Raw genomic sequence first — 16959 nt, 5'->3', positions numbered from 1 at the left:
CCTTTTGCTCTTCATAATCCATCTTGTCTTTATTGGTCTGGTTCATTTCCTCACTTTCTAAAACTATACCTTCATTTTGCATCTCTGCTCCTTGTCTCATCATTTTCAACTTCCTTTTCTTCATTTTGTTTTTGCTAAATTCTTGATACTGGTAAGGTCTACCATTGTCCATGTCCTGATCTCTACAATCCTCAGGCAGCTGGGTCATTGTCCATTTGTTGGAGACATCCTGTGGAACATCTACCACCATGCACTTTACTCTTCTCCTCCTCCTTCTCTGTGAAGAGTTCTGGTCATCAGGTTGTCAACAGCAAAGTCAGACTCCTGCCACATAAGTCTCTTCCCTCAGACGTTATTATTTAGGTTTGAGGTCAGCCTGCACTTGGCCACTAACATTTGGTCATGAGAGTCACTGTGATCTTTCTTTACTGTTATTGTGACTGTATCTATAGTGCTTGTTGGTTCTTCTAAACTAGAAGCAGAGTCCTCATTTAGGCAGTACCCAGTCTCTCAAGGGTGGTGGCCCCTACATGACCTCCATTTCCTTCCTCTTCTTTTCTGGGCCTGACCTTTCAGAGGGCAGGACAGACTTTGAGAGTGGTTCCCTGTCTCAGCAAACCCGCCTCAGGCCTGCTCCGATCTCTCCTTCAGGGCTGAGACCAGGTTGTGAACAGCTCCTCCATGGTTCTACTGAAATGTCAGCTGTTCCTAACAGCTGAAGCACCAACCAGATTGTGCTTGGTAGCCCCAAACGTTAAGGATATTGAGGAGCCTGGCCGGGAGGCTCAGGTCCAAGAACAGACTCCAGTTACTATAGCCCTGGTGACTTCCAAAGAGCAGTTCTTATAACACTAGTATTATAGTGGGAACAATGAGCTTAATTATTATAATTTTATCTGCATAGCGAGCATGTTGAAATATAAGGTATAGCCAGAAGACTGTTACTCTTTAACCATTGTTGTCTTAGTTGAATCCTTGTAGAATGCTAACAGACAACAGTTATAATTTATAAAAAAAAAAACTTGAGATCAAAACCATACACAATATTCTATGACAAACATGATGAAATTATTTTTGTAACACACCCAAATCTCCATTTTGGTATGCAATAACCTTTTAGGTCAAGCATCTTTATCTAGTACATAAAATGTTTTCACCTAATTTGTTGTTCTTTAATGGAATGCCATTGAAGAAATTTGTAACATTGTCTGGACTGTTTAATATTTAAGCATCTCTAAGTGTATTAACATGTATAACAAAGATACCATAGCTTTTTTTTTTTTACAGGTGGTTTCATATTAGTTTGACATATACCTATTATTATAAGTAGCTGGAGTACAAAAGAAAGGCAGATATCTGAATCTAAAAGATGAATCTTATCACTATAAACAATTCCAGTTTTATATTTCAGAAGATCTGTACATCTGGAAGGCATGGATGCATTTAATACACCATGAGATTCACAATAATGAGTTGTCTTAATTAAATGGAAAGTGTTTTAAAATTTAGTTTTGTACCAAGAACATCTTTTAATGAGGAAACCCTTATTGTTTAATTTATAGAAAAATTAACGTTTTGATGATGACCAATGTAAACATATTATACTAATATATTTAACAAGGTTCATTGGTATATGTTCTGTAAGGTTATAGAAACCTCTGGGGCCTTCTTAGTGAACAAAGGCTGCAATAATATTTTTCTGGGCAGCTTTATTCACCAAGAGGAGTCTTGTTCAACATCTACTCTGTCTGTATTAACTATCTTAACAATTTTAATGACATATGAGAAGCAGAGCAAAACAATTAGCACACTATTTTGACCAATGAAAGAGTCTCAAATCCTTGTATACAATGAACAAATATGTTACATCCATAAAAACAATTTTGACATCATTTTGAGCAGTTGGCAACTTGGGTGGAAGAATATTTTTTTATTTTGATGACATTTATTTATAAACCAATGTAAACTATTAAACTCACAAGGTTTCCTAGAAATGTATTGTAAAAATCAGACAATTTACCTTGTGCTATAAGAACCAGCCAGCATTATTCTTGACAGGGAGAAATAAGTACAAGGAATTAATCTCCAAGACAGATAAACTGGGACTAAAACTTTTACATTTATTATTTGAGAGTTTCACGATTAAATCTAGACCATTTTTTAGAATATGACCCAGAGATAAGTGAAACTCAGCTTGACTCTGGAAGGGTCCCATGGGGGGAAATCTCAGCGTTCTGGAAACTTGGTCATGAAATACAGCAGCTGTGGAGGAGTTAATTGCCTTGGACCAAACACTTGTGAACTGTGCTATTTATGAGGGACAGAGCAGTGGAGAAGGGACAGAAGAGTGACTCCAAGTATGGTACAAGAATTATATCCTAATCATCTCAGGTACAGAAAAACAAGATCCAAAGCTTTCAAAAGGTGGATCTTTAATTCTTAGCAAAAGATACCTCCAGAGACAAAAATTATGATTGATTCCATTTTCTGTTGTCAAACAGAAAATAAAACCAATAATCAAAGGGCATTGACTGCTTTTTAACCTTTTGCAGGAGAATTAGAAAATGAAAGTATTCCAAGAATATTATTTAGGTCTTACTTTCTAATATATAAGTCTGAGTCAAAGGTTCTAAAATCCCATCTGCAAAAGAGATCTATTGCCTCTGGGGATAGTTAAAGGTAGATAATAATCCAGAAGAAATCTTATCCCTAGGACAAAGAGGTCTTCATGACGTGTTGGATTCTCTATCTAGTCACTTCTATAGCAGATGATGCTAGGGTCTATTTAAAACCACTCTAAAAATATGCATCCCTGTGTACCTGTAATACTCTTAAGAAACTCACAGACTAAAGTATGTGCTCATTATCTCTCAATAGAAATTAAAATTTGAAGGGCCAGCCAAATAGCTCAGTGGTTTAAAGCACCTGCAAGCAGGGGCAGGGGCCAGGATTTCGATCCCAAGGCCTGCCATGCTGGCCCTTCCCTGGGGTGCCCTGAGACAGTGATTGAGACTGGATGTGGTGGCATGCCTATAATCCCAGCACATGGGAGACTGTAAACAGGAGGATCACTATGAGTCTGATCTACGCAGTGAGACCCTGTACATCCTGTACATCCTGTCCTAAATACACACACACACACACACACACACACACACACACACACGAAATTAAAATTTGATCTAAGGGTAGTATTACATTTCTCTAATCTAGTTTATTGATCTCAGCAAGTCCTCTAAAGACCTCACTGTACTTACCAGTATCGTCTGAAAACTCTCCTAGTTCTTGCCTTAATCTGTTTTCAGTCACAGAGAAAAGGACACATAAACCAGGGTAGATCTAAAACTCTCCATTTACTCTCTGTAAAAGATACTGTTCTTGAGCATCTTGCACAAAATCAGCTAAGGATAGGTACAGCCCTGTGGAGGCTTCAGTTATAGCTGGCCTAAAAATTCCATGCTCAAGACTTGAAGGGCAAGTAGAAGAAGCCTCAGACTAAGTAATAGCAGGTGAGACTTTGATTAAGGTTGTCTTGAAAACCTTGCCTTCAAGTTCCAGAGGTCAAGGAAGAGTAGGCTCAGGCTCAGTGACAGTGGATGCCTTAAGGGCCAGAGTTGTCTGGTTTTCCTGTGGCTCACATTTATACTTGAATACAAGAAAGGATTATTTATTTAGTGCAAAGAAATCCTGAACAAAGGTAGTTTTGACCATTTTTCCTATTTCTTACCATATAATTCTAGTTGTGAAGTAGCATCCTAATCAATATTCCCCTTTGTGTCAAATCATCTTTAAGAAGGAAGCATTGCTTAGCACTAAACCATTGCTTTCTAGTTATTTGAAAGACAACTCTAAAGGTCTCTTTCTAAATTGGGAGAGCTGCCTTTTTTGCATTCTTTACATACTCTCCATAGTAATCATTTGACAAAAAGCTGGCAAACATCTTCCCACATTGTAGGTAGTCTTTTCACTCTGTGTGGTGTCTCTCTCTGTACAGAAGCTTTTGAGTGAGATGAGATCCCAGGTGTTGACTCTTTGGGACAGTTCCTGTGCAATCAGGATTTTATTCATGAAGTCTTTGCCTGTACCAATGTCTTCAAGAATTTTACCCATTCTATCTTCCAGCAGATTTAATGTTTATGTTTTAATATTTAGATATTTGATCCATTTTGAATTTAGTTTACTGCATGGTAAAAGATATGGGTCCATTTTTCATCTTCAGCATGCACAAAACCAGTTTTTCTAGCACGTTATTAAAGAGGCACTTGTGTTAAACATAAGGTGGGTGGGTGGGTCTGGAGTTGTTTCTGCATCTTCTAATGTTCTGTTCACTTCCAGATCAGTTTCTTTTTTTTTTTTTTCTTTCTTTTTTGCCAGTGCCATGCTGTTTATTTTTTAATGCAGTTTTCTTATCTATTTATCTATTTGATACAGGGTCTTGCTATGCAGTTCAGACTTATAGTGATCCTCCTGTCTCAGCCTCCCAGTGCTGGGATTACAGGTGTGCACCATCGTGCCTGGTTTTGGGGCCATTATAGCACACCCACGGTTCTGGGGCTGGCACAGCATGTGGTACTGGGGATCAAACTCAGATCCTTCCACTTGCCACACAGGCGCTTAGACCACTGAGCTGTTTTTCTAGTCCCACCATGCTGTTTTTGTGGAAATAGCTCTATAATATAATTTCAAGTCAGGGATTGTGATGCTATTAACTCGTCTTTGTTGTCCAAAATTGCCTTTACTATTTGAGATCTCTTCTGGTTCCATATGAATTATAAGATTGTTTTCATTGATTCTGTGAGATATGCTATTGGAATTTCCATTTGAATTGTATTAAATCTGTATAACAGTTTTGGAAGTATAGCCATTTTCACTATATTGGTTCTTCCTAACCTAGATCAAGGGATATCTTTCCATCTTCAGATACCTTCTTCAATCTCCTTTTTCAGAGTACTGTAGTTGTCAATGTACAGGTCATTTACATCTCTTTTTGGGGGGGAGGAGAAGGATCTACAGGGTGTTCAGGGTCTCACTACTAGATTAGACTTGTAGTGATCCACCTGTTTACAGCCTCCCAAGAGCTGGGATTATAGATAAGTGCCACCACACCCAGTCTCAATTGTCTTCTCGGCACACCCTGGGGATGGGGCGTGCCATTCAATACAGATTGAATCCCCAGCCCCTGTGCCTGCTTGCAGGCATTTTATTCTGCTAAGCTATTTGGTTGACCCTACATCCTTTATTAGTTTGATTCCTAGGTATTTCATTTTTTGGATGCTGTTGTGAAAGATGTTGTTTCTCTAATTTGGCCCTCAGTGAATTTGTTATTCGTGTACAAGAAGGCTACTGATTTTTGAGTGTTGATTTTGTATTCAGCTATACTACTGAATTTGCTTATTAAGTTTAGCAGCTTTTTAGTGGCATTTTGGGGTCTCCTATGTAATGTATCATGTCCTCTCCTATGTAATGTATCATGATAATTTAACTTCTTCCTATTATTCTTTTTATTTCTTTCTCTTGTTTAACTGCTCTTGTTAGAGTTTTTAGGACTATATTGAATAGAGTGGAAAAGTACCCATCCTTGTGTTGTTCCTGATTTTAGAGTGAAAACTTTCAGGTTTTGTTCATTTAGTATAATGTTGGTTGTTGGTTTGTCATAGATGGCTTTTATCAGATTGAGATAAAAAAACATCTATTCCAATTTACTGTAAAATGTTTTATTATGAATGGGTGCTAGACTTTTTTCAAAAGCATTTTCTGCATCTATTCAAACTATCATATGGTTTTTGTCTTTGGCTTAGTTAATAGGGTGTGTTACATTTATTGATTTGCATATGTGAACTATCCATGCAATCCTCAGATGAATCTCACTTGTTCATGGTGTGCAATCTTTAGGATGATTTGCTGCATTCTGTTTTCTAGTGTCTTATTGAGGATTTTTACATCTATGTTTATTAGAGAGATTGGCCTTTAGTTCTCTTTCTTAATTGGGTCCTTCTTCTGTTTTGGTATCAAGATAATGTTTTCTTCTAGGAATGGGAGTATTGCTTTCCCTTTAATTTCGTTAAAGGGATTGCGAAGTAGTGTTACTATGTCTTTTCTAAATTTCATGTGGAATTCAGCAACAAATTCACCAGGGCCTGGGATTTTCCTTGTTGGTATGTTTTTAATTACATCTTCAATTTTATTGATGATATTAGTTTACTTAGAATTTTTATAACTTCTTGATTTAGCTTTGATAATTCATACATATCTAGGAATCTGTCCATTTCTTCTGCATTTTCTTTTCTTTTTTGTGTTTTAGGGAAGGGTATACAGGGCATTCAGGGTCTCACTACTAGATCAGATTCATAGTGATCCACCTGTTTATAGCCTCCCAAGAGCTGAGATTACAGGTGTGTGCCACCACACTCTGTCTCAATTGCTGTCTCAGTGCATGTGGGGGTGGGGTGGGGCTGGCATGGCAGGCCCAGGGATTGAACTCCTAGCCCCTGCACCTGCTTGCATGTGCTTTAGTCTGCTGAGCTATTTGGCTGGCCCTTGAATTTTTCCATCTTATTAGAATACAAGTTCCCAAAGTAAGTATAAATGATCTTCTGAATTTCTGCTGGGTTCATTGTTATTTCATCCTTTTCATTCCTAATTGCATCAATTTGAGTCTTTTCTTTCCTTTTTTGATAAGATTGGATATGATTTTATTTTATTCATTCTTTCAAAAATGAACTCTTTAATGCATTAATCCTTCATATTGTATTTTTAGTCTCCAATGGATTAATTTCTGTTCTGTCTTTTTTTTATAAGTTTCTCCCTCTTATGAGCTTTTGGTTTAGCCTGCTCTTCTTTTTCTAGAAGTTTAAGGTTCACTATTAAATTATGTATTTATGCTTCCTCTGTTTTCTTTTCTTTTTTTAAAATTTTTTAATTTATTTGTGTGTGTGTGTGTGTGTGGCCAGCTCAGCCCACCAGGGGGCGGGGCTGGCTGGCATGTGGTGCTGGGGGATTGAACCGCGGTCCCTGTGCTCTGCTAAACTTGTTCTAAGTAGGTGCTTTAGACCACTGAGCCATCTCACCAGCCCCCTCTGTTTTCTTGATTTGGGTATTTACTGCTATAAATTTCTCTTTTGAGACTGTTTTCATTGTGCCCCATAAATAATAATGGCTGTATTGCCATTATTATTCAATTGTAGAAACTGTATAATTTTTTCTTTAATTTCCCATTGATTTCCAATTTTATTGCACTATCATCTGATAATATTCATGGAATAATTTCAATTCCTTTGCATTTACTTAACCATGTTCTATGACCTAGTAGGTGATCTGTTTTGGAGAACATCCTTTTTACTGCTGAGTAAAATATGTATTCTGATGTTGTAGGGTAGTATACTCTGCAGACATCTACTAAATCCATTTGTTCAAAAGTTTGATTTAGTTATAATATTTCATTGTTGATTTTTCATCTAGTTGATTTTTTATTTTTTGTGATAATGGGGTATTTAAATCATCCAATACAATTGTACTGGTGTTTATTTAATTTCTCATATCTGTTGTATTTGTTTTATATAGTTGTGTGCACTGATATTTGTTGCATATATATTTATGATTGTTATCTCTTCCTCTTGGATTGTTCCCTTTACAAAAGAAATCAACTTCTTTTTCTCACTTAATCAGTCTTGGCTTGGAATTCACTTTGTCTGCAAATAGAATAGATACCTCTTCATTTTTCTGTGTTTGTGTTGCATCGTATATTGTTTTCCATGCTTTGACTTTCAATTTATGAATTTCTTTTTGAATTAAATGTGTTTCTTGTGTGTAGCATATTGTTGGATCTTGCTTCTTGATCCATCCTGCCAGTCTGTGTCTTTTGAGTGGTAAACTAGGACCATTAACATTGATGGTAATAACATATGTATTGACTTTTTATTGTCATGTTATTTTCCTTTTTTTTTTTTTCATCCGCCTTTTTCCCTATTTCTGTTTAATTATTTGCCTTGCCAGATGGATTTCTTCTTTTGTGGTTCATGGAACCCTATTCTTTGATATCTCTTTCTAGACTGTCCTTCAAAACATTTAAGAATCCTGGTTTTGTGGTCATAATTTTCCTCAGATTTCTTTGTCATGGAAGTATTTTATTTCTCCATCAGTTTTAAAAGCTAATTTTGTAGGCTAAATCAATCTGGGTTGAATGTTGTTTTCCTTTAGAGCTTGAAATACTTTACTCCCAGCTCTCCTTGATTTGAGAATTTGTGCTGAGAAGTCAGCTGTGATTCTGATGGGCTTTCCTTTGTAGGTCATTTTTTTCTTTTACCTAACAGCTTTTAAGATTTTATTCTTATATAATTTTTTTGGAATCTTGATTATGATATACTTGGCTATGGATTTATTGATCATGGCTAATTGGAGCTCTATATGCCTCACTCAACTCTATGTCAGACTCTTCTTTCCTACCAGGGAAAAGAAAATGATTTTCTGTCATGATGTCTGTGGAAAGTGTGTGTGTGTGTGTGTGTGTGTGTGTGTGTGTGTGTTTTAAATATCATTTGTGCTATCTCCTGCTTTTTCATGGACTCCAAGCTATTGTAAGCTATTACTTGCCTCATCTAGCAGCTATTGGTTTGATTTCTCATGGTCCCTTGCTATTTTTAAGAAATTTTTCTTTTTAATGATACAAGCTGCTAGCCTTCCTCCCATCTGAGATCCTGTCCTCACAATGGCCTATTTTATTGTGGATACTTTCAATGGAATTTTTATTCTCCTGGATATCTGCATAAATCTGTCTGATGGATTCCATTTATTTCCTATGCTGAGCATTCATGGTTTCCATAATTTTCTTAAGTACTTCAGTTTTCTTATCTGTATCTTCTCTAGTCACTAAGCATGGCTTTCATTATGGACATCATCTCCGCAGTTATCTGATTTGAATTTTTCTAGAGCCTTATTAAATTGCTTTGCTATTACCACTTCAGAGAGGCCAGCTGAGTGCCTTCAGATAGTACCACCTTATTACCCCCTGGGTTTGCCTTTGTGACCTTGATGTCTGCATTGCATGTTAAGTGCCTTTTCATTATCTTTTTTCCCCTTTCTCCTTTTCTTTTATTTATATTTTAGTTTAATTACTTAGGTGATGCTTGTAGTTTGCCTATGGTGGGATGCCTTATTGCTAGTATTTAGAACCTTTAGGAAATGGCTGTTTGTCCAAGGTACCTTTCAGGTGTGTCTGGGTTTTCAATCTGTTGCAGGACTCTACCTCTTCAGTTTGTTGGGGTTGAGGAGTTGCTTCCTGTTTGACTCAAACTCTGGTTCTTTTATACTATGCCGTAGTATTTTCTGTCACCCTTAGTCAGTCTCATTCTTGGAATTCCAGGAAGAACAGCTGTTTAGAGCAATCATGTCACTTTTGGGTAAGTTATCATCAGCAATAACAATAGTACCAAACCGCAGTATAAAAAATGACAATCTGAGGTAACCATTATTTTGCTACTTTTAATCATACGAACTAGATTTGTTGTTATGTAACAAAAGCTAAAATAAACTAGAAAATTATATGCAGGGTATCAGCCCTTAACATGTGAATTTTACCTTCGGGGGTTAACATTTAAAAGGGGTTAGGGAGAGAATAGAGAAATAGAAGAAGAGGAAGAGATTAGAAGTAAGGCTGGAAAAAGAAAGTGGAATCATGATAATTTTGGGAAACTGGTGCAGAAGACTTGAAGGAAAGAGAGAAGCAAGCGATAAAAGGAAACACAGAACAACAACCACAAAAAGGTTAGAAACCAAGTCCACACTCATATAAAAATAAGATTAAGCAATGAAGAAAAAGAAAAAGTCTCAAAACAAAAACAAAACCAACACTACCACAAAAGCAAATGAGAGAGAAAGTCCATTTCCATGTTTGTCTCTGTTGTCACTGGTAGATAATGTGTGAAAACAGTCCAGATCTGTGTTGAGGTATCCCAGCAAGCCAGCAGTAGCTTTTTGGCAGGGTAATGGATAATCTCAGTGGGCCTGTACCTTATGGAAGAGACCAAACTCATTTGGCCTGCAGCCATCAATGCACTTTCTGTGTGTCTGAACCGAGTTGGGAGCTAATAGAGGAAACCAGCAGTCACTCGGAGTTCTGAGCTCAGCTGGTCTTTCTGCAAGATGGCTCCTGGCCAATCATTTTCTCTATGGGATACTTGAGCCCTCAGCACTCACTGAAAGCTAGTACATTCCTTCACTTCCACTGAACCTCTCCACTGCTGCATCTCTCTGCAGAGGCCTCTGCGGTTACCAGCAGTCACCCTGTGTCCACAGGTTTGAACCACAGTAAGACTTGGAGAAAAGGCACCACTGACTATCTTCTTCTTTGTAGAAGTTTCTCTTTTCACTCTGTCTTTGAGCTTCAATGTTTTGCTTCAGATCCTTCCTGGGTCCACTTCTCTTTTTCTCATCTTCTTCACATTGCATCTGGTTGGCAACTCTTAGTGACTCTCAGAGAGGTTCTTTCTCTGCTGCTTACCACTCCACCATCTTGGTGCTCCTGTCCCTCAGTAAAATTCATACACTTACATTAAAAGTACTTACCTTAGCTCTATACCATACATCTCTGTCAACATATGATCCTAATGTTGTCAAAAAAACTCCTAGTAAATCCACCATGCAGATGATAATTCCATGAGTTCAGGCCACATTGAACACCAGTTACTGGGGCCCTCTGCAGTGAATCTCCAATCTCCTACAAGGTGTTATGGTGAACGGCAAGTGAAAAAGAGTGAGAGATAAATAATGAACAGCAGGGATGTGGGCTGACCAATTATTGATCGGAAACAAAAGGCAATGAGGGAGCCAGAACCTCAGCATTTGCTGATTGAGAAGAGGATGATTGCTTGACTCAGAGGGTGATATTGATCTTAAGTTAATGAGAATCTTGCCCTGGGGAATCTTTAGTTTTAACAACCTTAGTCTTTGTCTTAGCCTTAGTGGTCTTAGTCTCAGTAGGTTGGAGAGGATGGCCCATCCGTAAGGAGTTAATGGGAAATCTCAAAAGGGTGATGCCAATAATCACAAGCCTTCCTTAGAGAAGTATGTAAAACTAGCCATTATGAATTTGTGGCTCCCAACATAGGGGATGTCTGTGGAGATGTTTCTTGATGAGATTAACATGAGTCAGTAGACTAAGTAGAGTAGATTGCCCTTTACGGTTGGGAGGGGCCTCATTCAATCTTGTGAATGTCTGAACAGAATAAAGCAATTGAGTAAGAAAGTTCTTTCTCTCTGCCTGTTTTTGAACTTGAACATTGATCTCCTGCTGTCTGTCTCAGATTAAGAGTAGAATTTACAGTACTAGCTTTCTTGGATCTCAGACCTTTGGACTTACACTTGGCATAAGACCATTGGCTTTCCTAGGCTCCAGCTTGCAAATTGCAGATATTAGAATTTCCTTGCATCCATAATTGCACAAGCCAATTCCATACAGTAAATTTTTTAGCTCTATATAATTTATATTTCTACATATATCATTTATATTTGTGCCTATACTTATCTCCTTTTCTAGTTTTCTACATAACACAGGCTGAGATAGATTTTGATACAAAGAAGTGGGGTGTTGCTGTAAAGAGTGCCAAAAATGTGACAACCACACTCTTGTTTTTAGGGAGTACATAATTTTTCTGGTTTCACAAGCTCACAGCTAGATAGAAATTCTGCCTCAGGATGGTCATATATCAGGCCTTGCACATATTTAATTTAGATGATGTAGATGAGACTTTGCACTTAGATTTTAGAGTTGATTTTGGAATGAGTTAAGACTTTCTGAGGTTGTTAGAATGGAATGAATATATTTTGCACACAAGAAATATAATAAATTTTGAATATCAAGGGTAGAATTTTATGGAATGAATGTGTGCCTTCGAAGTTAGCATGTTAAAGCTCTAGTGTCCAATGTGTTGATGAATGGAGAGAGGGATTGTGGGAGGTCTAATGGGGGTAGATTGTGTTCTGAAGGCAGGGCCCTCAGATAGAGTTAGTGGCCTTATAAAAAGAGAAGGGAAGGAGAGATTTTTTTTCCTACCTTTTTCACAACTTGAGAACAAGGCCTGAAGATAATGAGAAGGTCATCATCTACCACCCAAGGACAGAGAGTCCTCATCAATTCCAACTCTGCTGGCATCTTAATTTTGGGCTTTCCAATCTCTAGAATGGTGAGAAACAAGTTTCTGTTGTTTTGGCACTTTGTAGTATTTTGATACAGCAGGTTGAATTAAAACAGCTGGTGTGTCTACAGGGGGGTATCTACATGAAGGAATTATGGAGGGGCAAGGGCTGAAAGCAAACTCTTGTCCTGCTTCTGTGTAGAGTGTGTGTGTGTGTGTGTGTGTGTGTGTGTGTGTGTGCACGCACATGGTACTGGCATTGAATCCAAAGCCTTGTTCATGCTAAGCATGCACTGTACCACTCAACTCCCAGCTCTGTTGTGCATTTGCTCAGTGCTTGGCATGCTTTGGAGCAAATAATCTTAGATTTTGGCAAATATGATAGTTTAACAGAAGTCCTTCAGTGCCCTTAATGTTGAGAACTCACTATGCATGGGGAGGCGTGCCCCTGCAGAGAGCCTGGTAATTAAACAAAATGATGAACACTTTGTCTTGTCCGTGAGTCTGCAGGAGGCCAAAACCAGTCCAAAAATACGAGTTATAAATTCTTTGATGGTAAATGATCATCTTTTTAAGCCCAAATCCCTTAGTCATTAATGCACTGTACAGTATTTAGAATTGTTATAATTATGTATATTTACCTTTAAAGAGACCTTGGTTTAAAAGGAGGTATTTTGTGGGGAAAGAAAGATTTTCACCCTCACATTTCTGATGGAGAAAAGCAAATAAAAACTTCCAACATCACATTCATTTTCATAATTACTCTTCAGTAATTATCACTACATAATTTCTTGGTATTTGTCTACTAATCATTCAAATGGGGACCTCAAAGGAGAAATTTCAGAAGTTAGAGCTCAAGGTTTGGTTAAACTCTAAAGAAGCAGCTTGGACAGAAGCCTCCCTGTGTGATCTCCGTGACAGTGCTGATGTTCCTTCTGCGAATCCTCTCCCTTCTTCCCCCACTCCACCAAAAGGAGCTTCTTTGCCTCAGTGTTTCCAGAACACTGAGGGCCTTTGAAGAGCCTGGGCCTTGCACATCCATCTCATTGGTCAGGATGTTCTTGCATTCTTTGCTTAACACAGTTCTTTCAGCTTTCAAATGCCCTATGACATTTTACGATCTGTAGGAAATCACATCATACTGGCTCACCATGTGGGAACAATTCTCAGGAGAGTCAAATCTGGCTTTTTTGTTGGGTCTTTTCCTTGGATAGAAAAGATACCATTTTAACTCTTCATTGGGTAGAAAAATATACATAAAAACATTTCATAATGCAGATTCTAGGGGAATTGTGTAGCTTGTTGCTGTATTATGTCAAACATCAAAAAAGAATTAGAGACTTCCGCTACCACTCAGGCCTGAGCTTTTCTGTTGCTTTTATCTCTTTGTGCTGTTACAGCACAATGCCACAGCCATTCCATTTCTTAAAAATAAAAATTTATTTTGTGTGTTTGAAGGGCTTGGAAAGTCCAAGGCCAATGTGTTGGCATTGAGCGTCCGGTGAAGGCCTTCTTGTTCTGTCCCCACTTTGTAGAAGAGTAGAAAAGCAAGAAAGAGACTAAACTAGCTTATCCCAGTCCTTTTCTAAAATACTAATCCATTCATGAGACTGGAGTCCTCTTAACTTAGTCATTTTTTCAGAGACACCTTCTTTCAATACCACCACAATGGGGATTAAGTTTTAATACAAATTTTGGAGGGGACACATTCAAACCATAGCATCCTTATAAATTACAGCATGAGCCTCAGAATGGGCATTCTCTGGACCCATTCCCCTCTGAATGTAAGAGAAAAAGAAAGCCCAGTGCTTGTCACATCTACCTCTTAGTGAAGTTGTACAGTGGAATCAAAGTAGTTTGTTCTACTAATTTGTTTTTCAGTGAAATTCTTGTTTATTTTGTTTTGAGATAGATCCTTTGGAAGGATTAAGGGAAAAGCTGAATGGAAATTACTTGTTTCTTTCATGTAATCCTATAATAATTATGAGTCATATTGTTTTGGTTACCATTAAAGGTCTCCCTCGCCCCAACCCTGTATGTGTGTGTTTTGCAAGTGGGGGAGACCAAAGCTGAATGGAGAGGAATTAAACCTTGAACAAGTAAGATGAGTTAAATAAGACATAGAGTGGTAGAATGTGAAATAAAAAGAAGTAAATATAGACACTTCTCCACTTATGAAGTGGTTATGTTCAGATAAAGAAATAATAAATGAGAAATATTGTAAGTCACAATTGCATCAAATATACCTAAGGTACTAAGCATCATAGCTTAGCTTAGCCTAATTTAGACCTTCCCAGAACACTTAATTTAGCCTGTAGTTGGGCAAGTCATCTGGTACAATCTCTATTTTATAATAAAGTATTAAATAAGTCAGAAAATTTATTGAATGCTTGTATCCAAAAATGCTGGCATCACGGTGTACTGAGGAGGGTGCTTGTGCCTTTGTCGTGTGGCTGACTGGAGCTGCTCTGGCTGCAGCATTATGAGAGAGTATTAGATGAGAATCACTAGCCCAGGGAAAGAATAAAATTTAAAGAACAGGGTATACTGAATTCATTACTTTTGGTCATTGTGAGGTTGAAAAATATTGCACTTCAAATTACTGCAAGTAAAAAAAAAAAAATCACTGCAAGTTGAGACCATTTGTATGGGCTATCAATAACCAGTCAAGAGAAACTTACAAAGAATCCATAGAGAAAAGAACATACACATGCTTAACACAGCTAATCACAGGAATTTAGAGTTGAGTCGAATCCTAAAGAGTATCGGTTGCTTTCCATTTGAAACATAAAAGAGGTGAAGCTACATGAACTCAAATATTGGTTAAAGTCAGAGGTAAGAGGAATATCAAATCTCTCTTAAGTGTATTGATGTCCATAGGGGAAGAACTTGAAGCTGAAGGTAGAAACAGGCCATGAATTTTCTTGTTTATTATTGTTGAAGGCTAATATTTTGGAAATGAAAAATCATGCCTCTGATACATAGATTCTAATTAATTCACTGATTTTGAAAAAACTGATAATGTTATGAGCTGAAAGAATTCAAAGTACCAGACACACATATATAGGCAGATAAGAAATTCTAAAATGAATTTACAAATAAATGTGACTTGACATAGATTTTATTTAAATAATTAATTATTGGAGAATCAATGTGAAATCAAAACTTTCGGAGAACTCAAAGCAATACTTCCATACACAGAAATATAATGCAAAAATAAGAACATATAAAGAATTTGAAAACATCAAAATTCAAAGACGCAACCCAAAAATGGGTATCTGAGATGAATACATACTTCCCAGATGAAGAAATGCAAATGAAAAATAAATACATGAAAAAATGTTCAACATCATTAGTCATTCAAAAAATGCAAATTAAAACACTGACATTCCATCTCACACAAGAAAGAATACCTATAATCAAGCAGTCAACCAATAGCAAACAAAGAAAGAAACAAAGAAAGTCAACCAATAACACATGCTTGGGGTGCGGGGGAGAACTGGGGGAAAAAGGAACTCTTCTCCACTGTTGGCAGGAGCGTAGACTGGTACAATCACTATGTAAATCATGGAGATTGTTCAAAAAACTTAGCTTGGAGGTTCCATTCAACCCGGCTATTCCCCTCCTGGGTATTTTCCCAGAAGAACTGAAAACATACTACAGTGGTATATGAACACTGATATTTATGGTAGCTCAATTTATAATAGTTAAAATCTTAGAAACAACCCAAAAGCTCATCAACTGAGGAATGAATTTTTAAAAAATGGCATTTTTATATAATGGAGTATTACTCAGCTATAAAAAGATAAACTCCAGGCTTCTATAGGTAAATGGATGCAACTAGAGATCATACTCATAAGTGAAATAAATCAGACCTGTATATGTAAACATATTATCTCCCAAGTGTAAGAACCTGAGAGAGTAAATCAAATCTGAAAGGTACAATAGATACTGTGAAAGGCAAACAAACTTCAAAGGGAAGGAACAACTGAAATGAAGGAAAGGAGAACAGAAAGAAAAAAGGTAGGGAAAAATACGTACGTACATACACAGGATAGTTTGGGCAACGGTACTGCTGATTTCTGTTGGTCTATTGAAAGGCATAATTAATGCTTAAAAGTTTTTTTTTCTTTTACATTTTTTGAGCAATTTTACAAGCTTATATCTGGGAATCTGAGCAACTAATTTCAAGCCAACAATATGCAATATAACAACCATTGTTGAATTTCTATCAGTTTTTTGTACTGAAATTTTGGATTGTTTCTAATGTTTTTTGTTCCTTATAAAAAATGAAGGAAACAGTGTAGAAAAAAAAGAATGCAGAAATGAATTTGCAAATATGTGTAACTTGGATCTAATAATCAAATAACAATCAGTTGGATTCTCTTTGACACAACCAATTTGCACACGTATGTACAAGAATCATTTGGATTATATGTAGTTTTCTACAAATGACAGGATTGCAAGATAACTTAAAAAACTCCTTCCAGACTCCCCCCAAGGGTAAATATCTCTTAATACCCCCCAAGACAATGAAAGACAGAGGTGATCAGGAAGGATATGCTGCACAGGATGTCCATTCCATTCCTAATCCATTCCTGTTCCAAAGATCTTGCACAATATCTAGAATTGAAGGTGATGTTCTCTTCTTGTCTTTGGCTCAGAGTTGGCAATAATGGAAGCCAAACTAAGAAAGTGGGCAGATTCAAGGAATCCATTCAGGGCCATGCTATGCACCTCTCTGTTCAGGGTGTTACTGCTTTCACTACCTCAGGCGACACTTTCATCAGCATTTCTGGGTGCCTCACTTGGCCATCTGTGATCCAGTATA

At 37.2% G+C, this 16959-nt stretch overlaps 1 pseudogene; it reads right to left on the bottom strand.

Moving 5' to 3' along the window:
* The window catches only part of LOC101592632, a 17859-nt pseudogene extending 7279 nt beyond the window's left edge, over positions 1-10580 (bottom strand).
* Between the last annotated feature and the right edge of the window lie 6379 nt (positions 10581-16959).

The sequence above is a fragment of the Octodon degus genome, unplaced genomic scaffold, assembly GCF_000260255.1.
Source record: "Octodon degus isolate 3935 unplaced genomic scaffold, OctDeg1.0 scaffold00180, whole genome shotgun sequence".
Lineage (NCBI taxonomy): Eukaryota > Metazoa > Chordata > Mammalia > Rodentia > Octodontidae > Octodon > Octodon degus.
This window is presented reverse-complemented; position numbering and strand designations above follow the sequence as displayed.